General features: G+C 41.8%; 1 long non-coding RNA gene across 1 annotated transcript in view; it reads left to right on the forward strand.

Annotated features, from left to right (window-relative positions):
* LOC115615924 overlaps window positions 1–21,377 on the forward strand; it is a 129,792-nt gene that overhangs the window by 23,816 nt on the left and 84,599 nt on the right. The window contains exon 2 of the long non-coding RNA XR_003994177.1: window positions 8,654–8,802. This is a non-coding gene — a long non-coding RNA (uncharacterized LOC115615924). The remainder of the gene's footprint in view (window positions 1–8,653; window positions 8,803–21,377) is intronic.

A 21,377-nucleotide genomic window follows, 5' to 3' on the forward strand; every position in this document is an offset into this window, starting at 1 on the left:
AGTCTGAATTTTCAGAATTAGATTCTGGTGAAAATTTCTACAACATTTTGAGCAAAACAAATGCTACCTTTATGGTTTTTATTTTCAGAAATGTGCCAACCACAGCACAACAATATTCATTCAAAACCAGGACTCTGAAAATGGTTTAAGCAAAAATCTTTGAAAATCCTAATGAAAAGGAAAAAAAAAAAAAACCAAACCAAACCCCAGAAAAATACAAAATGGGGGCAGTTTTCCAGAAGAAAATTGCCACCTTTTAACAGAAAATACCTATTCTGATGTGTACACTTATGTTTATAATTCAGAAATTATTTAGGCTTTTATTGCACTCCATATTTTAACAACCAATTGACATTTAACTACCCTGTCATTACTAATGCATTTAATTAAGCTTTCTTTTTCTTCCTTATTTGAACAAAGGAATCCCAGATACAATAGCAAAGCCATTTCATCTCCTTGTAGCAGGACTGAGTCTGTTTCTGCTGTATATTGAAAATCAAGTTTATTCAGTGTTCCTGTGTGAAATGAAATACAGAATAAATATTTACTAGGCTTCAAAGAAGTAATTTAAAAACTTTTGGTGCTTTCCTCAGCACTCAGGGGGTCTGATTTGTATCTGTCACTGACTTCATGACACTAATTTCTGAGGATTTGTTCCTCTTTCTGTCTACATATGAAGAAAATGAAGTTGTTGTTGCCTGTGTTGGAAAAGACGAGAAGACATCTTTAGATCTAGCCAATAATGTTCCTTGCTTGTTCCCAGTCTGAACAAGGTCACTGAGGTGATGAAAAACATGCTCTGAAATCATCTGTGCAGCGTATGAGGTGCATTGGGTGCGCTTTGCTCTGGAGCTATTCCGTTGTAGCTTGCCGGGGATGGGCAATCACCCAATGCTCTGCCAGCCATTGGAGGGGTTTGCTTACCTCCACACCAGCCTTCTTAGCTGTGGCACAATAGCAGTGATACCAGTATCGGTCCCAGTCTTCAAACACACCTATTGAAAAAGGAGGACCTTTAAGTCTGCAGATCCCCATGCATATGAAAGCTCAAACCTCGGCTCTTGCACTACAGAGTCTACTCTCCAGGCCATCATCCTGCTAGCAGTGTGATTGTAGCTAATAGAGGCTTATGACTTCAAAATGAGACTAAGCAGTGGGAGCAGATGAGTGTTTAAATAACAGAGAGTCTCTTTTTATGCAAATATCCCAAGCAATAATGAACAAAGAGAGGATCTCATCCGTCTCCTACCCTCTGAGAGTCTGGGAAGTGTAAGCAAATTGCTCCTCCATAGAAGGGGAGGGTTTTGTTTTCTTTTCTAGCAGCCATTGTGTGTTCTGCTAGAAAATCAGGGGAGATATGGTGAACAGAAGCCTTCCCTGGGAGGGAGAAGAAGCAAAGGAGGAGACAAGGCTGGGGTGGGCAGTGTAGTTCCTTTCAGCCTTCTCTCTCTTCCCCCTTGTTTGGTCTAAGTAGCACTTGATTTATTTGTTCACTTGCTGTCCTGGACAAGGCTTCCTTCTCTCCAGAATTGGAGGACTGTGTAAGTGCAGCAAGAAACTTCCAAAATCCATAGCAATAATGAAAGAGTAGGAAACAAAAATTGGATTAAAAGGTGTCTTCCATTGTGTGAGAGTCCTTTCCCTCTCCGCTAAAGTGAAATAGCCACAGTGGAGGGTGAAAGGCATGTGGGCATCAGAACAGAACACATAACTCCATCAGCCTTCATGTCTTTGACAAAGACTTCTGTGAAGAGTGTGACTGGCTTGTGCCCATAATCAGGATATAGGGTTAATTACACCTGATGGAGCATCCAGGTCATCTTGAGTGGGGAGGATCTGTGATGGAAGAGCAATGAAAGCTGTCTGCAGACAAATTATAAACCAGGACCCCTCCTCTTGTTCTCTGAGGGACATTGGCTCCCTCATTTCTTTTAGGACTGGTAGGAAACCAGTCACTGAGGTAGTGAAAGTCTGGGCTGTTGCTGAAGACTTGAGCCAGGATCCATGTGCATGAAAAGTGAAAAAAATCTCTGCCTCAGTTGGGAATACGCTGCTCTCCCTCTCACCATCCCTCCCTTCACCTCTTGCAGGAGGAATTTTCTAGACTCTGTTTATAGCCACTGGGTTTGGGGAAGGAGAGCTAAAGATTCAGAATAAAAATAACCAGGCAACAGCAAAACTTTCTCCACCTGACCTCTGGGCACCACTAGTTCGACACTGTTATTCCTCAAGGAAGCTTTTATTCAAGCAAAGGACAGTGCTGTGAGTCAGTGCCTTTCCCACACTGCTGCTCTTCATTGGAAAACTCTGTACCTCCACCTGACAGAAAATCTTATCTGTCTTGACAACAGCTGATTTTTTTACCAGCTACAAACCTAACAATTCTGTTGATGGGAGAGGAGAAGATACTGTACTAGAAAGGTGATAATGTAGAAACATGTTTTTCTGCATAGAGAATTTTGAGATTTTATTTTTGGAAAGAAGTAGGACAAAGCTACTTTCATAGTTGCAGAGGAAGGTCCTGTGAACAAGCTGTTGGAATTTGTGTGGCTCTTCAGCTGCTTCTAAGTCTTTTGCACAGTGGTGTTGGGGAATCTTCCCTGTTCAAAGGTGTGTATCAGAACTGCAATTATGTGGGGGTGTTTTTGGAGTGGACATTCTTACTTATTGCCTGCTTGTAAAGTCTCTAGCACAACGGAATTCTCTTCCTAGCCAACATGAAGATGTTATCTCTGTAAATATTCTTGCCGTTCTGCTTGTATGCATTGGAAATGCTGCTGGGGTGGGGGGAGAAATCAATCAATCAGAGCTTCAGTGCTGCCGGTTCCCGTGGGCACCCAAATGCCCCAGGCATCTTTGATAATCTCAGCTTGTAATTATTATCAGTAAACATTGTGCTGCTGGGAGCAGGTGAGTGTGGCTAGAAGGAACTGGCATTTATCCAAGGAATTTATGATTCCTTCTTATCATAGTAACCGTATTGGGGACTAGACGGTGTGTTTTCTAGTTGAGTTTCACAACTTTAGTGAGTGAAACACAGAAAAGCCTACAGTCTAACCAGAAAAATCTGGCCATTTGGGAATTTGAATAGAAATGTTCCAGGCTAGTACCCTAACATACATCTTTCCTCTCTGTTGCCATGCATCAAGAGAGACATGGATGATTTCAGTATTTCTCTTTCATGGGGAGTGTTGACATTTCATTATTTTTTCTCTCCAAATTCTTAAATAAATTCTGAAATTTTTCCTTGAAGGAAATTTAGCATTTTTTTTTTCTTGCAATCATTTTTCTTAGCCTTTTTATATTAATCTATGATATTTCAAAATGTGGTGTTGTTTCATTGTAATTTTGATTTACAGTAAACCAATATTTTAATCCAACCTCACGATTTGTCACAAATGATCATCCTCAGCAAGTTTATCTGTAGTTGATTTCATGATATGTCCATATAAAAACAGAAAAGTGGAAGTAATATAAAATGAGTGGAATGTCAATGTTTCAAAATAAAATTAAAAAATAATCCCAAAGCACAGATTCCAAAAATATCCAGTGTTGGTTTTTATTTTTTTCATTGAAACTGGTACAATATTACTGAAACATAGAAATCAGTTTTGTGTAAATAGCTTTCCCAAAGTGAATCTGTTGAAATGAAAATGTTGCAAAGTTGACTGAGACCAGCTAAAACTAAACTCCCACAAGACAGATATAAAAAAGCAGTATTAATATCTTTATAACAATAACCAGAGCCATTGATATGCAAAAGTTTTGAAACAAATGTGAACATAAATGACAAAACTGGTATTTTCTCTTTACCTTGTTCTGCCATCCTCTCACCTTGCAAACCACTTCCATGAAACCTCATCAGTTCTGGTTTTGCAGCAATGAACCCGGTAGGAAAACAGAATGAAAATTAAGTTAATGTAACACAGGTAGTTGTGTCCTACCTCAATTCCTTCCCTGTTCTTAGCATTGCAGTATCCAAGTGCCATCCAGGAGTGCAGTGAACAGTGTGACTCACATTGGCAGGTGTTTGTTCACTCATTCCCTCCTCAGGGGAAAATTATCGTCAGTTGAGTGATTTGTTAGGAATTCTTTTTAAATACGTGCACATGGGAGGCTAAATATTTGCTAGAAAAAGGCCAGGCCAAAAAAAAAAACCAAAAACAAATTATCCCCCTAGAATGGAGAAAAACTTTAGTTTGTGAGGATTATTACATCATATGAGAGTTAATACTGTAGTGATTAAGCAGAGCAGAGGAAAGTTGTTACCTACACAAGACATGTTGCTGATCACAGCTGCAGTGATCACTTCAGGAGGCTGTTAGGTAGCATGCATGTGTGTCACTGAACTTGAAGATAAGGAGTAAGGACCTGTACCGACCGAGTGAGGAGAACTTGGATGTATTTGTGATGGCCCAGCACTACTGAGAGGAGCTGCTGCAGAAGGTTGTGATGTTTCGGTCATGATGTCAACTAAGAGTAATCTGCCCAGTCCCCTGCTGTCCTTGAAGCTCTTTAAGCCTCTTGACGCCCACCTTGAGTACTTGTGTGCCCTGTCCTCTGCCTTGATGCATCATTACTTCCTAGTGGCATCAGGCTATCGTAGTAAACACCAATTTTTGTGTTCAAATCTTTTGACTGTGATTCAAGCTCTGCCATTGTTTCAGGTGTTCCATGAACCTTTTCCAGAGTGGGCCATGGCAGTGCACTGCTAGCAGATACCACAGGGGGCATTTTTAGAGTAATCCAAATGCTGGAATTAGTGAGATGTGGGTATTAGGCTCTGTTAATCTGTCTTAAGATCCACCTATCTCTATTAGCCTAGTAGTCCCTAGGATGGCATTGAATGGCCCTATTTACTAAAGCTGTGCTTAGCTAGTAGGAAACACTGGGCTTGAGGACTTGAGGTGAATTTAGGCTAGGTTCAGATGTCTTTAGTTTGATTCACGTTGTTAAAATAAAACCCCTCCAAACACTCCAGTTGCCCCATATTCTTTAATTGGAATTACAGGTGGATTACAATGCAAAGTAGAAACAGGACTTGCTCCTCCTGAAATGCCATGTCTCAAGGATGTTCCAGGGTAATGAACATGGTGTGTTTATTGCCCTGTGCAGATTTTTTTGGTGTTACCATATGTAGAGCTTTGTCCCCAGCAGCTGTTGGCAGCTGTCTTCCTTTCAGGCACAGGAGGAGTCTCTCCTCTGGGACTTCTGCTTGTGCTCAGTGACCATATCCCTACCTTGCTAATTCTGCACCTATCCAGAACCACAGACTGCCTGGGAAGAGTTTTCTTGACTCCTTTCCATACTTTCAAGAGGGGAAGCAAGGGAGTATAAGGGGACACAAAGGAAGATATGATGATGACCATTTCAGAGCTCTGTACCTCAGCATGCCCAGCTGTAAAATGGGAATAATATCTCCACTAAACTTTGGTGCGGTTCAATTTGTGACTGTTCTCAAGGGCAGAAGTTGCTGTAGAAATCTAATTTTTTTGAGTGTTCAGTTAATTAGTTGCTTAAAGAATTATCATTCTTCCAAACTGGGGTTTGCTCCACACCTGGGCTTTTTTTTTTCTTTTGTCCCTCATTCCTATGGCAACTTTTCCCCATCAGCAAAATGTTTATAGGCGCTTTAAGTATTGCTTCTTTACACTGATGTTTTGAGGGTAGAAATTGAGGAAATTGTTTCTGACAAATACATTGATCTCTTACAAGAAGCATAGGTTGGGTTAGTTAAACATTCAGATGGAGTAGGGGTTTTTGTGGCTTGGGTAGTGTATGTGGTCATTGTTGCTTATTGAAACTGTGAAACAGATTGGGGTGATAATTTTTACTGGCTTCTAAACTCACTCATGTACAGCTGACTCCGTTAGCAGTACAAGCTGTTCTTAAGGAAGCTTGTACCTGGACAGTGCATCCATCAGTAAGAGGACAAAAAATTAAATTCATCAAGTTTGGGTATAAAAATATAATAAAAAAACCACGAAAGTGAGCACTTTCTTATGTAGCCCTCTTGCCTTCCCTTACTGACCATCTGCTAGCCGCTCTTGTACTGAGCATCTGGTTCTTTGTACCATTCTGCCTCTGGTCCAGAGAGCTACTGTCAGTTCCCAGGAGGGCTTTAGGCTCTGAAACATTACTTGAAACTGCTCTGCTGGTTGAGTTGTTGTTCCTGGCATTGCTAAAATGAAGCTTCACAGCCCTAAAGATCACAGGGAACTCTTGGGAAGGCACAAGTAACTGCTGTCCATGCTGGGTTCTGTGAAGCATTGGACACCCAAATTTAAAGTGATCTCGACTTCTGGGGGCTTTGCCCTAAAACAGGCTCTGTTCGCATTGGATATGAAGTAGACAAGGCACAGCTATATACAAAATTCTGGATGTGGCTGTTTCTTGTAAGGCTGAGTGGTTTCCAGGCAGCGGGAAAAGTGCTACTCCCCATTTTTTCTTTTTATTTTTTTTTTTGCTCTGTGACTTTCATGCATTCACACAGACCCCTCCGTTTTTATCCAGCTTTCCCAGCAATTGGAAATAGACTAGAGAGGAAACTAAACTCAGGATGCTTAGCCTCAAATGCCCTGTCAATATGATACTTTTTGATAAAAGCCTTTATAGATGTTATGAACAATAACCTATCTTTCTTCAGGCTACTGACTTTCCTATAAGGAGCAATGCAGAGCAGTGTCCTTCCTGCAGAAATCTCAGAGGCCGTTTAAACACCAGCCCCTGGGAGAACCTTGTTCTCATCTAAGCATGATGGTTTTCTGACTAATTTAAATTTACCCTTATTCAGCTCCATTGCTGTCAGGGCTGCTACTCAAAATAGAACTTTTTCATAGGTGAAAGTGTCTAAATGCTGAACTGGCAAGAGACAGACTTATGCCAAATTTGTTTAAAATTTTATCATGCTACTTAAAATTCCACTTTAAAAATTCATACAGGTTAATTTCGAGATGATATTTCTACATGAGGCGGCTTTTACGTAAGGAGTTTATTTTCTGCTTATTCTTTTCCCTCTCTTTCTGTAACATCCTGTGCAAGCACCCTTTGAAATTCAGTGTGGCTGGGTAACATGCAGTCATTAACTCTGCTTTCAGGTTTGTGGAGATCTTTGCTGCTGAGGTCATAGTAGCCTTTCTGTAAGGGATCTAAACGTAATTTGTGACAGTTTCATGTGACTTATTTTCATGTCTTCGATATCTTTTTAAAGGATGGTTTCACAATTTTCTGGTATTTTCTTTACAGAGATTTATTCCTTTGTTCTCTATGAAGTTTATGATTTGCTGTATTAGAAAATGTGTTTTGCAGAGAGGCTGGTTTAGTCAGATTCTAACTGTTTATCTGCATCTATTGACACTGAAGTGTCAAAAAAAGATTCGGGGTATTAGGAGAAGTTATTTTCCTTGCACAACAAAGGTGACGTCTTGAGTGAATTCTGGCATCCCTTGTGAGCCCTTCTTAAGCCCAGGGCATGGTGGCTTTCCTAGCCCTGTTACTCTGCTTACGGTTTGCTACCGCTTCTCAGTTATTGCTCAGCTTGCCTCACTTGTGACATCATATCCAGTTGCTGGTGAGCTGAGTGTGGAGTCAAGGGAAAAGAATATGACTTACTCAAGTTTTATGATCTGGTTAAAGCTGTCCTCAGATAGAAAAGCTCTTCTCCTCCTCCCTGGAAAAAGGGAGGAGGATGGAAGATAGGAGAAGCAGTGATAGCTGCAAAGCTGAGGGATTTTCCAAAGGATCTGAAAGAAATCAGCTGCTCTGAGTAAAGAAAGCAGAAGCTGAGAACAACTTTGACATAAAACTTAGTTCTGAGCGCTACCATGAAAAATTGTGACGTATTGTGATAAAAATTGTCATGTTTATTTCTCAGCATGCTTGGCTAGTAATGCACTGTTGTCTGTCCAGTCTCTGGCTTTGGGGTTAATTTGCATCATCCTTCCCTTGTCAGCAAATGACCTACAACATCTATAAAACTTTTCTGAAACTAACGGGGGATTAGCCTAGCTCAGGGAGCATCTAGATCAGTAGTCATGTGCACTGTGCAGCGAGAAGATGCTAGAAGCTGTCTTTCTTCATGCATTGGTTGCACAGGAAAGCGGTTGAGTCCCCATCCCTGCAAGCGTTTTAAAGATGTGTAAATGTGGCACTTATGGACATGGTTCAGCGGTGGACTTGGCAGTTCTGGCTTAACAGTTGGACTATCTTCAAGGTCTTTTCCCACCTAAATGATTCTATGATTGATGTCCTGGGCTTGGTTTAAAATTCTGACTAAGCTTGATATATAGGTCCAGTCCCCCTTTTTTGTTGCAGATTCTTGGGTGCTTCTAATCAAGACTAAACCTGCACTGTATTTTCTCTTCAGTGGGAGTATCAATAAAGTCTGTCTTCTGCCTAGCCTCCAGCCCTAGGGGGGATAAGTCAGATTTGGGTATCTTTGAGATTATTCTCCTCTTTTCAAAAGTGGTTTAAATTGTCCAAAAATTTAAGAAGGATTACTAATCTACATGTGCTCAGCCACTGGCTTCACTACGGAAGCTAGGCTGAAAATGTATGAAGGTGCCAGTTTACCTGTTCAGTTGAGACATTGGCTTGTATCTTTGAATCTGCTGTGTGGATATTTAAATAAAAATGTCCTGTTCTTGTTTTCTAGGCCCTCCATCCTTCTATGCTTACTGATGCTGTTGACCTGGGCTCCTTGTGTGCTCCTCTGCACTCTACCACATTGCAAAATTTGACTTCTCTACTGTGCCTGATCACATCCTTCTCCCATCCATGAGATGCTATCTTCAGTCCTGTCTGGTAAGTCTCTTTCCTTTCAGGTTCCAATCCTTCTTAAAAAGTCATAAAAGTAGATAGGTAGATCCCAGGGAAATCCACTTTGGAAATGGTAAAACAAAATGTTTTTTCCTCATTCATAACTTTCTTCATCAAATTAAAGGGAAAAAATAAAAAGCAAAAGAATTTTTAGCTTCTTGTGTGTAAAGCTTGAAACAAGCTGAGATGCCTCACTTCAGTGCATTAAAAGTGTGGCCTAAGGCTCTGAAGAGCTTGATTAAAATCCAGTGACATTGTTCAGTTTGTGTGAAAGATCAAAGAAAACGTGAATTTCTTGCAAATCTCCTTGTTCCTCTGATGGCTGTGGCAAACCAGCAGTGAGCACTATCCTGGTGCAGTATCTGGAAGAGTTCTGGGTGGTCGAGGCTGGCTGAAATGATGGTTTCCTTCCTTCCTCCCTTGTGTTTTTTCCATAAGGGCCACCTCAGATGGTTACCCAGCAAAGAGCATGTAGATTTTTGTCTGGACACAGTTGTTTCTTAGTGTTGGATATACAAATCATGACTTACTAAGTTAAGGGGAATGTTACATGCTGCTTATCTGAGCTCACCATCTGGTTTCAGAATGTTTCCTGCATATATGATACTCAAAACCATAAAGAGCTGCTAGTGTGAATTTTCTGTGTGGCTGCTATTGAGCTCTTATAGCTATCATAACTTCACATAAACTTCTATCAAATATGCCAAACTGTCACCACTAAGGAATACTCTGGGCCACCCTGTAGAGATCCAGCAATTTCTCATGGTTTAGGGGGTATCTAAGAAGCTGCTGTTTTTTCCCTGCTAATTTCTGAAGATGAGAAGTTTGTTTAAAAATTCTCAGCAACATCTGGAACTGTCCCACATTCAGCTGAAGTGGGAAAGTTATTAACCTTGAGTGAGCAGAATTTGCTTTTTAAAAAATGAATCAAAAGAACATGAAAGAACATGTTTTGCTACATTAAAAAATGTATGTCATAAACTGCTGTTTCTGTGCCTGCCAAAGCAGAGAACTGTTCAGGCGTGGGAAAGAGCAAAGAGGAAAAAAACCCGATAGAAACTATCCAAGCCTAAAGGAAATATTAGGAAAGGAGATGAAAGGCATCTTGGGATACCTGGGATACCCATGAAACAGCTGATTTTAATCCCCTGCTGATTCTACATGTTTCCTTAGAAGGGAATTTATAACTTAGAAAGGGAAGATTGCATGGGTAATGTGCTTGGTCACTGTTTGTGACCCTCAGCTTGGGGCCAAAGGCTCTCCTTACAGGCAAGAAGCAGTGCTTTCTTGCAGATAGCAGGGATTCCCCTATTTCATATACCTCTGGAGATCTGCTTGTGCTTTAGTGAAGGAGTGCTGGCCTCCAATTTTACAGAAAGAAGGCAGCAACAATCACAGACAAGCACAATCAAGGAGGTTGTGCAACAGACTTGGGGACTGCTTAGTCTTTGGAAAAATGTTGTAGCTGAGAGAAATTTGTAACTGATCAGAAAGGCTGGAAAGAGTTTGGAAACAGCAGCACCAGCTTGGTACTGCTGAGATAAAGTTTGCAATACAGGGGGGCTTACAAAAACGTCAGGATTACAGCATTTGTCCATATGCAGCAGTATGCGAGTTTGGAAGGTGGCCAGGATGCCATCTGCAAGTGTCCAACAGAAGTCCCAAATACTTTGTAGAATAGATATTGCTCTCCCCTCACTTCCCAGTAACAGTTCAGCCAAGAAGGAATGGAGGAATTTTATAAGATTAGTGGGCTACAAGCTACAAGCAGAGAGCTAACCTTGTCTGCCTTCAAAGTCAGGGGTATAATCTCTAAATTAAATTTACATGATTTATCACATCCTGGAAGATTGGTGAAAGAATCGGGAAAACTAGAGGAGAGGGGAGGTAAGATAAGAGGCATTGGACTTGGGATGGAGGGGGGTGGGGCTTTCTCTCATCAGTGGTAAAATGCACAATTAAACCACTGGGATGGTATTAGGATGGAAATGGGATTAGTACTGGGTACCCAAACCAAATTGTTCTGAAACACAGAGGTGTTTAATATATTACTATCAAAATGCAACATCTTAGGACAGCAACCCATCTGTTATCATGGAGGAATCAGATGGAAAGTGCATTAGAAGTTGAAATTTGTCCCCACTGGGAGAACTGCACTGAGTCATGGTGATGTATGGAATCTGTGCAAAGGTAGAGAGAAAATATTCTCCCTATGATTTATGTATTGCACAATCATTCCCATTTTTCACAGCATTTCTGTTCTGTTGGCTCCTTTACAGTCTGATCATACTGTGGTTTTAGTGGTGGAGCAGCTCTGCTAGGAAGGTGGAAATGCATTTGAAAAGCAAGGAGAAATGAATACGAAAGCCAAAGGCAAACAGAAGCTGACCTAAGAGAAGAAGTAGCAGATCTGATGCGTTTTATTCTTTTGATATCTTAATGTATAGTGTTGATACATAGAAGAATGGTTTGGTTAAGTGTCTCATGTATATTGTTTCTTCACAGCCAGCTCTCATGGCATCCCATAAAAGGCACTGTGCAAATGTAAATCCATGGAGAGCTAACAGAATTTGGGCTTTGCAAGACCTTTGCTTAGAGAACAGTGGGTCTCTGGGTCTACTGAGTGGGTCTATGACCAGGCTCAGTCCATGGGTCACAGAGAGCTAAAACCACATTTGTCAGTATACCTAAAATAAGAACTAGACCCAGGACAGTGGAGTAAAACCAGTTTCCAGTAATGATAAATTCATAGGATAAGAGAAAGCTTGAAAACACTTTATCCTTTGCATCCAGTATAGTGCTAGTGGCACTATAGTGGCAAAGCAGAGAAAATTTCTTCTCGATGACTCTGGGTTCTGAAGCCAGATGCTGATATGCTTTTCCTATCTGCAACTCTCTTCAAGCCTTTGCTGCTCACAGTAAATTTCACTCTGTCTTTCCATCTGTGACTACCTACACCATCACTTTCCACTGCTACTTAGCTCTAAAGGCAATTTGCCTTTATCCAGCTAATGCCTCTGATATTACTTTGCTGATTCTTAAGCAATGTCTACAGCTAAGATAGGAATAAAGCTGCATCCTGAAAACTTACCCCACACACTTTGTAAAAGGACTGGTTAAAATTTTCTTGTTATCCCTAGGAAATCCAGGTACCTCCTAAGAAGGAGTTATGAAACGGTTTCCCCTGTTAACTGCTGGGATCTTCTTAGGAATCCTATAATATTTCATTTTTATTATCTGTTACTAGAACTACCCAGGTGGCATATTGAAGAACACTTGTCAAAAAATGTAGCATTGCTCTTATATCAGGAATAAATGAAATTTATCTCCTAATCCAATCACTCCTTCTGAAATTATTATAGATCCAGGCAAAGAGGAATTGAAGATAGTGTATTTTCATCATTTATTGCATTAGTATTCATCATCTTTCCCTGTATTTTTTTTTCATCTTTTTTCAATAAAAACCCCAGGTATTTAAAGGCTAGTAAAGACCATCTTGTTTTGTTTTGTTTTGTTTTTGCTGAGTTTTGCTGGTTAGCTGAAGTTGGCATTTGGCCAGCCTCACATTCATATGGTCTCTCTTAAAACATGTTGGTGGGGTGCCACTTCAAGGAGACACCTCATTAAATTCATGTTAACAAATGTTTGTCACCTTCTCAGGAGCTCTGCAGTGATTAAGGCTGAGATTATCCTCACTTAACTTCATCTGTTTGAGCATGCTTGAGCCAGTTCCTGAATCCATGATAACAGGCACTTTCACAGCTAGTCAGGATTACTTGTCTTCTAATGTGTCTTTCTCTCTTTCTACTGTTGAGGGAGCCTGGATGGCAAGCCTGGGTTACATACTTCATCATTTGATGCTTAAAAAGAGATGAATTCTATCCTTCAATTTCTTCAAAGCTATTGACTTGATTTTTCTTCCCTGGCTGCCTCTGGCAAGAGGCTGCTTCAGATCAGTTCTCCCCTTCATGAAGAGATTCTTGCTCAATTCCTCCAAGGCTTGACCTTTCCTGAGCTTTTTCATTTATGCCACCTGCTTCCCACATTTGATATAGCCCTAAATAGTTTCATACTGTCTCATGCATTATCTTTAGAGTTATGTTTTACCTTGGTCACCTCTGAGTCTCCTCTTTCCCAACAAATACAGGTCATGTTTCCCCAGTGCTTCTGTGTGAGGCGCCAAGCTGCTGAATCAATCTTGTATTGCCGAAGCTCCTTCCTCAGAGCAGCATCTTCAGGGCCAAGCTATTGCTTGTTCAGAGTGTGAAGGTGAGGGTGAAGAAGGACACAAGGAAATTATTTTTCCTTGGCTGAGGCTCTTGTGCTGGAAGGGCCTTGGTGCAGCTGAATGTCTCCAGAGATGCAAAGAGGTTGCTAGCTGCTGAAGGCAGTACAGTAGCTCCATGAAGGGGGTTTGGGCCAAAATTTATATATTGGGAAGTTCTGGGGAAATGGAATGGATTCATTGCTCTGTTTTTGTGTTTGGTTGTTTTTTTTGCTTGTTTGGCTGTTTTTTTGTTTGTGTGTTCTTCTTTAGCTTGGAAACCAGAATACTGTGGAGGGAAAGGTCATAGAAACAGAGAGCATGGTTCAACATTACCTGAATGGCACTGTGATAATACGCACTATAGTTTGCCCGGTTTGGGGCTGGCTTTGCATAATCACTTATCCAGCACTGTATATTTGCATAAAGTGGAGAACCTTGATCACAATCTCAGTTTATTGCTTACTGAAATGTAATCCCGTGCTTTTATGTGCTCTCAGGAGCTTTTAGCTTAGGTACACGCTGAGCTATGGGATGTCATTGTAAGGAAAACTGATATGGAAGAGATAGATGTTTTTTAGGAGGAAAGGGACTGATGAAGAAATTGGGGAGAGAAGCTGATTAACACCCTGGGCTTGCTTAGATGCATATAGAGGAATTAGTCTTCCCTCTGGTAGGAGAGATGGGATAGGCCCATCCTGTCCCACTTAAGCTTGTCCTTTCACTGTCCTAGCTTGCTTCTGAGCCCACTGAGCTGAGATCTCTAGTGCAGCAATGTTATTAACGCTGTCTCTGATGCAGGAGGAATCACAGGATGTGTCTGCCAGGGCTAAGCGATCTTGCACTGAGAGGGGAAAAATATCCACTATAAACCTCATTCAGAACATCACTGACTTGGAAGAACAACTTTCAGGAAGCAGGTGAACAAATTATTTAACTCAAGGTAGTTTTGGCCCTTGCCAGGGTCTTATAAAACACCTTCTTTCTTTACAGTTGGCTGTGCGTAGCATTGAGAGTCTGGTCACAAGACTTTGATATAAGCTTTTCCTGTTTTACTCTCCATTGAGCCATAATAAGTTTCAGTCTTGGGAGACATACTGGGGAAAGCCTGAGAGGAAAGGGAATACTGAGTCAGAAAGCTGGTGTGCTCTGCTGGTGTAGCGTGGGCTAAGTGACTTGTGCCAATTAACAGAAATTATTTGTTTGGACTCTTATTTATTTATGGGGCTGATGCAGCTGTGGAGACTCTGATGGTCCCTCATCAACAATGGATTTGTATGTAGACAAGTCGTAGTTAGTTCCCATAGAAAGAGGTAAAATACAATAGTTTTTAAGTGGGGCAGTCAGCTGCTTATTTACAACTGCTTTTGTGGGCATAATTTTCTTTGCTTACTGGTCCTAAGCTTTATTTGCATGTTTCAGTGTGACATTTACAGTTTTCTTCATGTAAATTGGCACAGCAGCAGCCCAGTGACAGTAGACCATGAACTTATAAGGATTGGCAGAGAGAGGTGCAGCGAGGTCAATGTGGGGGGGTGTGATTTCTTCTACCTGGAAAGGAGGGAACTGGATCAGTTGCAGTGGAAGGATGCTCTGAAGAGCTGATGCAGAACTACTTTCTTTTTGCTTCAGTTGCCCTTTTTCCCAGCAAAATCAAACCAGTCTTTTAGGGCCATGCTGCCCAGTTTCAAGCCTTGAGGCGTTTTTTTTTCCACTGACTGATGTTGAGTTTATTATTTATTTGTCTGGCTATTTTTAAGAAAAGCTGTGAGAATATATGTTGTTCCTCCTGTTGGTCCTTCTTCAGACCCTTTCACAAATTTGAAAATCATCTGTTGTAATTTTGTTTTAAAGAAGAAAGGAAAATTCATTTTGGGGCAAAATCTGGATGTCTGTCTAGAAACAAAACATTTTGGAAGGAGTGAAAAGGAGGTTCTGTAATGGAATTGATTTTTAAGGTTCACCATGGACTTTGCTCTCAAGTCCCTATGGCAGTGCAGGCAAAAAAGATGTAAAATAGGAATGATGATACCACGATATTGGGCATTGTAGTGGCTGTGGTGGTATTATAAGCAATAAACCCATGGTATGGCTGCATGGTGCAGCGTAAGGTGAGATGCTGCAGTTGTCTGAAGAGATGAAGATGCTGGTTTCGCTAATATCATGGAATAAGGTAAACTATGCAGCAATGGCTGGCACAGCTTTTTTATTTGGCTAGATCTGGCACTGATTTATATCAGGAAGGAGTTTCATGCAGCGGGGCACTGTAGGGAGACAGTTGCTTGTGATTTACTCGTTGTGCCAAACTTGCTTGGAGTTTTATTTTTAAAAATCCTGTGTAGTGTCTTTTTCCTGCCTCCCTCTCCGGCACTGAGCAGCACTAAATGCTATTTGCCACTGAGGACATTTAAACTAATTTTTCAAAAGTGCTGATGAAGCAGGACACACTTTTATTGCTGTCATAATATCTCTCAAGCTTGCTTCCTTGATTGCGTTTGTAAAACTCTGAGCTTAATAAGTTCAAACCGCAAGGAAGGGAGATGGTGCAGACGATAGCCCCTAAATGACAGCCCATCTGCTTGCCTGTCTTGCAGGCCAAAATGACTTCATTTACTAGGCAGTATTAAGCTGAGAGCAGAGGCTGGCAGGAATGTTCAGCTTTGCTGTATCTACTGTTGTGCTTTTGCCCCATTTGATCGCATGGTATGTGCCAAGGTAATTGGCACACAGGTGCTGTTCCTCCTGCTGGGAGAGTCTTTCATTATGCAGCATGCTTCCTGAAAGCAGAGAAACATGCGCCTTGCATGTCAGCATATTTAAACACTGGTGTAGGACAGAGCTGGATGGCTGCCTCCTGAGGAAGGGTGCACAGAGTTAGCTAAAAATATTAGACAGCAAGAGAAGGAGGCAGGGCATGGTGAACACACTGCTGTAATGCAAGGAGACTGCTGTTCCTGAGGCATATATTTCCCTGCCCGAAACAAGATTTAAGAAGACTTTAGATGCCCTCAGTGCTATGACAAGCAAAAGCTGGAAGTTTGAGGACCCCACTCTGGACCCAGTAATCATACACCATGAGTCTGGAAGACTTCTGATGTAAGTAGAACAATAGCCACATGTTACCCAACAGTGAATGCACACACGTATTGGTATACAGCAGTCCAGGCTGCCAGTGGCTGGGAGCAGCCAGCTGACCCCCATCCAAAGCAATCTAAATCAGGACTGTCAGTCTCCTCTGAAGATGACTCAATTCTGTAAATCAGGCTTGAAACTACAGCATTTAGTCAACTGTCACAAGTAAGAGAGATTTTTCTTCCATTACCTGGAAAGGGCTTGAGCCAAGTTCTTAGTGTACTTTAATCTCCCATTCAAGTCTGCAAATATGCCTCAGCTCCAGCCTGTGGCATCTGCAGCAAAATTACTGTCTTCTGGATATGACCTGCAGGTATGGTAGCTTTGACTTCTTTGGCTTTCCTGAAATTATAGTCTGTTTATCCCCAGATTCATCTCTTTTTTCCCCCTCTTCCACGCTGGATGCCTCTTGCCCTCACAGTCCTGCTATTGTATCTATCTCTCAGTCAAAAACCTTCTCTGGAAGCAGAGATATGTCTGACTAGGCTGCTGGGGGTGGTTCATCTCTGTTCTCAGCTGCAGCAGCCTCCCTCCCTGTGCACATGTACCATGGCAGCATGCTCCCACAGCCAGAGGCCCTACTATTTCAGTCCTGGCCTTGGTCTGGGAAGACTGCAGTGGCAGATTATGCTGTGATTCTATAACAATGATGAAATGTTGGGTGTGCATGGAGCTGTGTATGCTTATAGCTGACTTAACAGCAGCTAATTAATTTTCTCCATATTGTGATTCACTGGAGCAGCATTTTCTCCATCTGTGGCTAAAACGCTCTGCAAAGCTTTGTCCTGTCAAAGTCACTGATGTGGGACGATATCAGACACATGTGTTCTCATCCTATGCTTCGCCCCTAATTGCTGCTTCCTGTTCCTTGGTATACTTTTTGGGTCCAAATGAATACAGAAGTTACCTCTGAATTAAAAGAATTGATTCTACTAAGTCTTGATGAGTTTTTTTGTGTGAAATATTTCCTGACTTATGTAGTGCCTCTTGCTGAGTCCTGGTTAGGATGTTGTGTCTACAAATCAAGTCTTAATGGGAATCAGGCTGGGTACTGGGTGCTGTTGGGGAATCAGGACATGGGGGATAGCAATTGAAGCTTTTTGGCAATTTGCTTCCAAATGTCTTGGCAACAGGAGTAATTCAGACCTAATGAAATAGATGTAGAGGAGAGAGGAGATCATATCTCAGGCCGGAAAAGGCAGCTTATGTCACTTACTCAACACTAGCTTTAAGACAATCCAGTTGTCCTGGAATGGAAAATCCTATGGGTTTCTTATCCCTTCTCTTTCTTTATGTTGGCACTCACTTGGGAAACATGGACTACTAGAGGTGTTGGGGTGTAACTGAGCTCTCAGGTGGAGTGGGGATCTGCTGGGGCTGAATAAGTGAGAATAAAAACCCCCTGGTTGCACAGGCCATCTTTCTTTGCCACTAAAAAAACAATAAGACAGTAAAAAGCATGTATTTGTTTGCAGAGTCATTGCACTATTTGCATGTGACTCATTGTGTGAAGTACTTTCAGGTGCCTCTAGATGTTAAAAATCTGGTTCTTCCCTAGTGTGACTTAGTTTCCCCTCTTTTGTGCTAGATACAGCAAGGTGTCAAACATCTACACCTTGCAGCAATAACTGCAAACGTAACAGTGTGCAATTGATGCCCAGCCTTTGTCTGGAGGAGAGGGAGCAGTGGGTGGGTTGTCTGAAGTTTCTCCATTCTCTCCAGAGCCCAACTAGTGCACTGTTACCAATCTTATTTGGCTAAGGAAGCACAGATCAATGGGTTTGACTTGTCAGTATTCTTGTCCAGCTTCTTTTTTTTAATCCTGCTCACTCTTATTGCTCTCTCCATTGCACTTCTTTTATTTCTGCTTCTCTTGATTTCCACTTCTGCTCCTTTGTGGCACAACCTTTCCACATCTTTAAGTTCATGGCCCTTGTACTGTGTGCTTGATACAGCTTTAAGTAGCTTTGTAGTTTCTCTTCCCTCCTCAGTCCCTCTAGAATTGATATCACTCAGGTCATATTTTTTTTTTTTTTTCCTTCTATGGATACTAGCCCCACTTCTTTATCCTGTTATTGTAGCGAAGGTCTCTCAGTCCCAGACTAACTTGATGCATCCCTGTCACAGCTTCTGCATGTCTTTGTAATGATCCTTTGTTAGGCTGCTGTCAGCAACTAAATGCACTTTCAAATATTCTGTCTGCTGTTGCTGAAGCTTTGTTGGTGAATTCAACCTCATGCCCTGAACCTCCGAGCAAGGAGAATAGGGACTTTCTCGTCCCTATTTCTGATCTTGGGGAAATGGCTTGGTGAGAAATGGAGATCATTTCTCCAGTGCCAGTCCCATGATCATGAGGCAGTCTCTGCTGCTGCATGGGATATTGCTTTGTAAGGAGGAAAGAGCCACAGGAGGTGCTCATTTACTGTGTTTCACTTTAAACCCTTTGCCTCTTGTCCTGATTCTGGGCATCACTGAGTAGAGTTTGGCCCTGTCATCTTTACTTCCTCCATCAGATATACACATCGATAAGGTCTCCAAGCCCTTGGTTATCTTCATGGTCCTTTGTTGGACTCCCTCCAACATGTCCATGTCTCTCTTGTTCTGGCGAGCTCAGCACTGGACATAGGACTCCAGACGTATCTTGCCAGTGTTGAGCAAAAAGGAGCGACCACATCTCCCTCAACCTGCTGGCAACCCTCTGCCTAGCACAGCTTAAGATGCTGCTGGCTTGCTTTGTCATGGAGGCACATTGCTGGCTCATGTTCAACTTGTCCACCAGGGTAGCGATGTGTTTTGCATGATTTGGTGTCTTTCAATTTGTGTCATTAGTGTTTATTCTGGCTGCTGGAGCTCTTTCTGTTTGTGTTAGAGTGTTTCAGTTTGTACTGAGTATTATCAGATTGCAATTTGGTGTGAAATGGGCAAAAGCTGATTGAAGGGCCAAAGCAATTCTGTCCCTCATCATCTTCCAGTATAAGCACTGCTGTTGTAAGCTCCAAAAACACCTGTGAATGAAAGAATGTTCTTAAATTCTTGGATGACTTCCAGCATCTATCTGTGGGGAGGATAATCTTTCTGTGAAGAAAGGATGGAAGCCTATGTATATACAAAGGTGACATTAAACTGAGCTACCCTTCCACTCACATTTGTTAATAATCCATTCCATATGTTTTGGAGGCTTAAAGGCCCAGTGTGAATTTCTTCTCGGGAAGAGGAGCCTTGTACAGTATGGTTTTGTGAGCCCTAGAGACAAGCAAATCATCCTCAAATATTTTGAATCACTGATAGGTATTTGTACCTAGCTTTAATCATTCCTGTCATGACAGCCTCATTTTTACCCAGATGCTTGTTTCTTGTGGCAGGAGAATGAGATAGTGGCACATTCACATCAGAACGGAGATGTCTCAGCGCTCTTGGGAGTCCCCAGGGCTTGCCTGGGAGCAACTTGGATGCTCTGCACAGTGATAGGATCATAGCAGAGTCTGCCTCTTAAGCAGCAAAAAGCTGCTTCAGAGACCAGTCTATTCATTCAGATTTCCACACTGAATGTGGCATTTCCCTGAGCATAATTTCAGAGAATTGCAGCCTCTCCAGCGATCCCTCCTCTCTCCTGTTGTAACTGATAACCGGCTGTACAGCAGATGTGGAAAATACTGCCCAACCTTTTTCCTCTGCCTGTGGCAATCCTCAAGTGCTCTGATATCCCCCTCTCCCAGCACCACCCGAAAAAGCCTGTGTTGTTCTCAAATGAAAAAAATCCTACCCAGCAACATAAAAGTTTCTTTGCTGTGGAGGGTCAGCAGTAGGTGGATTACACCCTGAAAATCCCCTGGCAGTTCTTGGAAAATAGGATTTAGATCTTTGTATAAAGGCAACTTTTATTAAGCAAACCACTATCCAGTTGGTTCCCTAGTGTGCTGAGCTAGGTAAATTTAGGACAATTTTAGCCAGGAAATTGGAGGGACACGGTTGTCTGTCACAGACTTAAAAACCCTGTTAGTGTCCCCAGGGATGATGCTTCGATACTGGTGCAGGAAAAAATCCATATGCAGCCGAAGCAGTGAGGATTGTGGCTACCAGGTGGTAATATTTCCATTTAAAAGCAAAAGGAAAGTTTCCACTTTATTGTGAGTTTATTGGGTGATCAACTAAGAGAACTTGAGGCCTTTAAATACTACAACTCTGTGTTTACCTATATGGTGGGTTTTTTTGTGGTGATTGATTTCCAAAATGTTGACAGTAAAGTAGTGCTGGTAAGTTTAAGAACAAAATGGACAACAGCCCTGTTTCTGAGAGCAAACTTGAAGAAGGTATGGTAGATACTTCGAGAAAAACTGTGTGTGTGCATGCGCATTGCATATTATAGAACAAATGTCTGTAGCTGAGATGCACATTTCTGCTCATGATAACGTTGTAACATGGCCTTTGGGCTTAGTCCGGACTGACTGTATTCCTCAGGGTGATGTAAAAAGCCTGAAGGCTGTTGTCTTCTGGGATGTGCCAATAGCTTCAATGACCTCAGCGGGAGACCCAACAACCCTGGGGTATGGCACACTTGACCTCTTTTGTGTGATCATGTTTGCCTATGCTAGCTACATAGGTTATGGTAGTAGGAGTTGCTGCACAAATCTAATCAGAGACGCTCTTTATGATTGTGTTTCTCTAATGGAGCTGGGAGCTGCTTGTGAAGTTGAGTAGTAGTAATCAAACCCTGGAAAGCTTGAATGTCATGGATCATCTGAGATCAGGTAGACATGTTTTAGTTGCAGGAATAAAATGGGCCCTTGTTCCTGACTAAACTTATTTTTTTTTTTTTTTTTTTTTTTTTTTTAAATTATTATTTTAAAAAGAAAATTTTTTTTTTTTTTTCCCTATGGTATCTGGGCCTCTCTGTCCTTGCCCAGAGGGAAGAGTGCTATGGAGAGATGGGCTACCACTGATGTGCCTGTTTGACTGCAAGGCATGTGGGGCTGGTGAGGACTAGCAGACAACACTGAGGCCACAACAGCATTACACTCACCTCCCTTCTGTGTACTGGAAGTAGACAGGGACTAAATGGGTCATAAATGTGCCCCTGAGCTGCAGGGGAGGTGCACCCTGTGATGCACCCTCAGGGACTTGTCCTTGGATCATCTGAATGGGGAGACCTGTTAACATGGAGTCA

This window comes from Strigops habroptila, chromosome 12 (genome assembly GCF_004027225.2).
Source record: "Strigops habroptila isolate Jane chromosome 12, bStrHab1.2.pri, whole genome shotgun sequence".
NCBI classification, from domain to species: Eukaryota; Metazoa; Chordata; class Aves; order Psittaciformes; family Psittacidae; genus Strigops; species Strigops habroptila.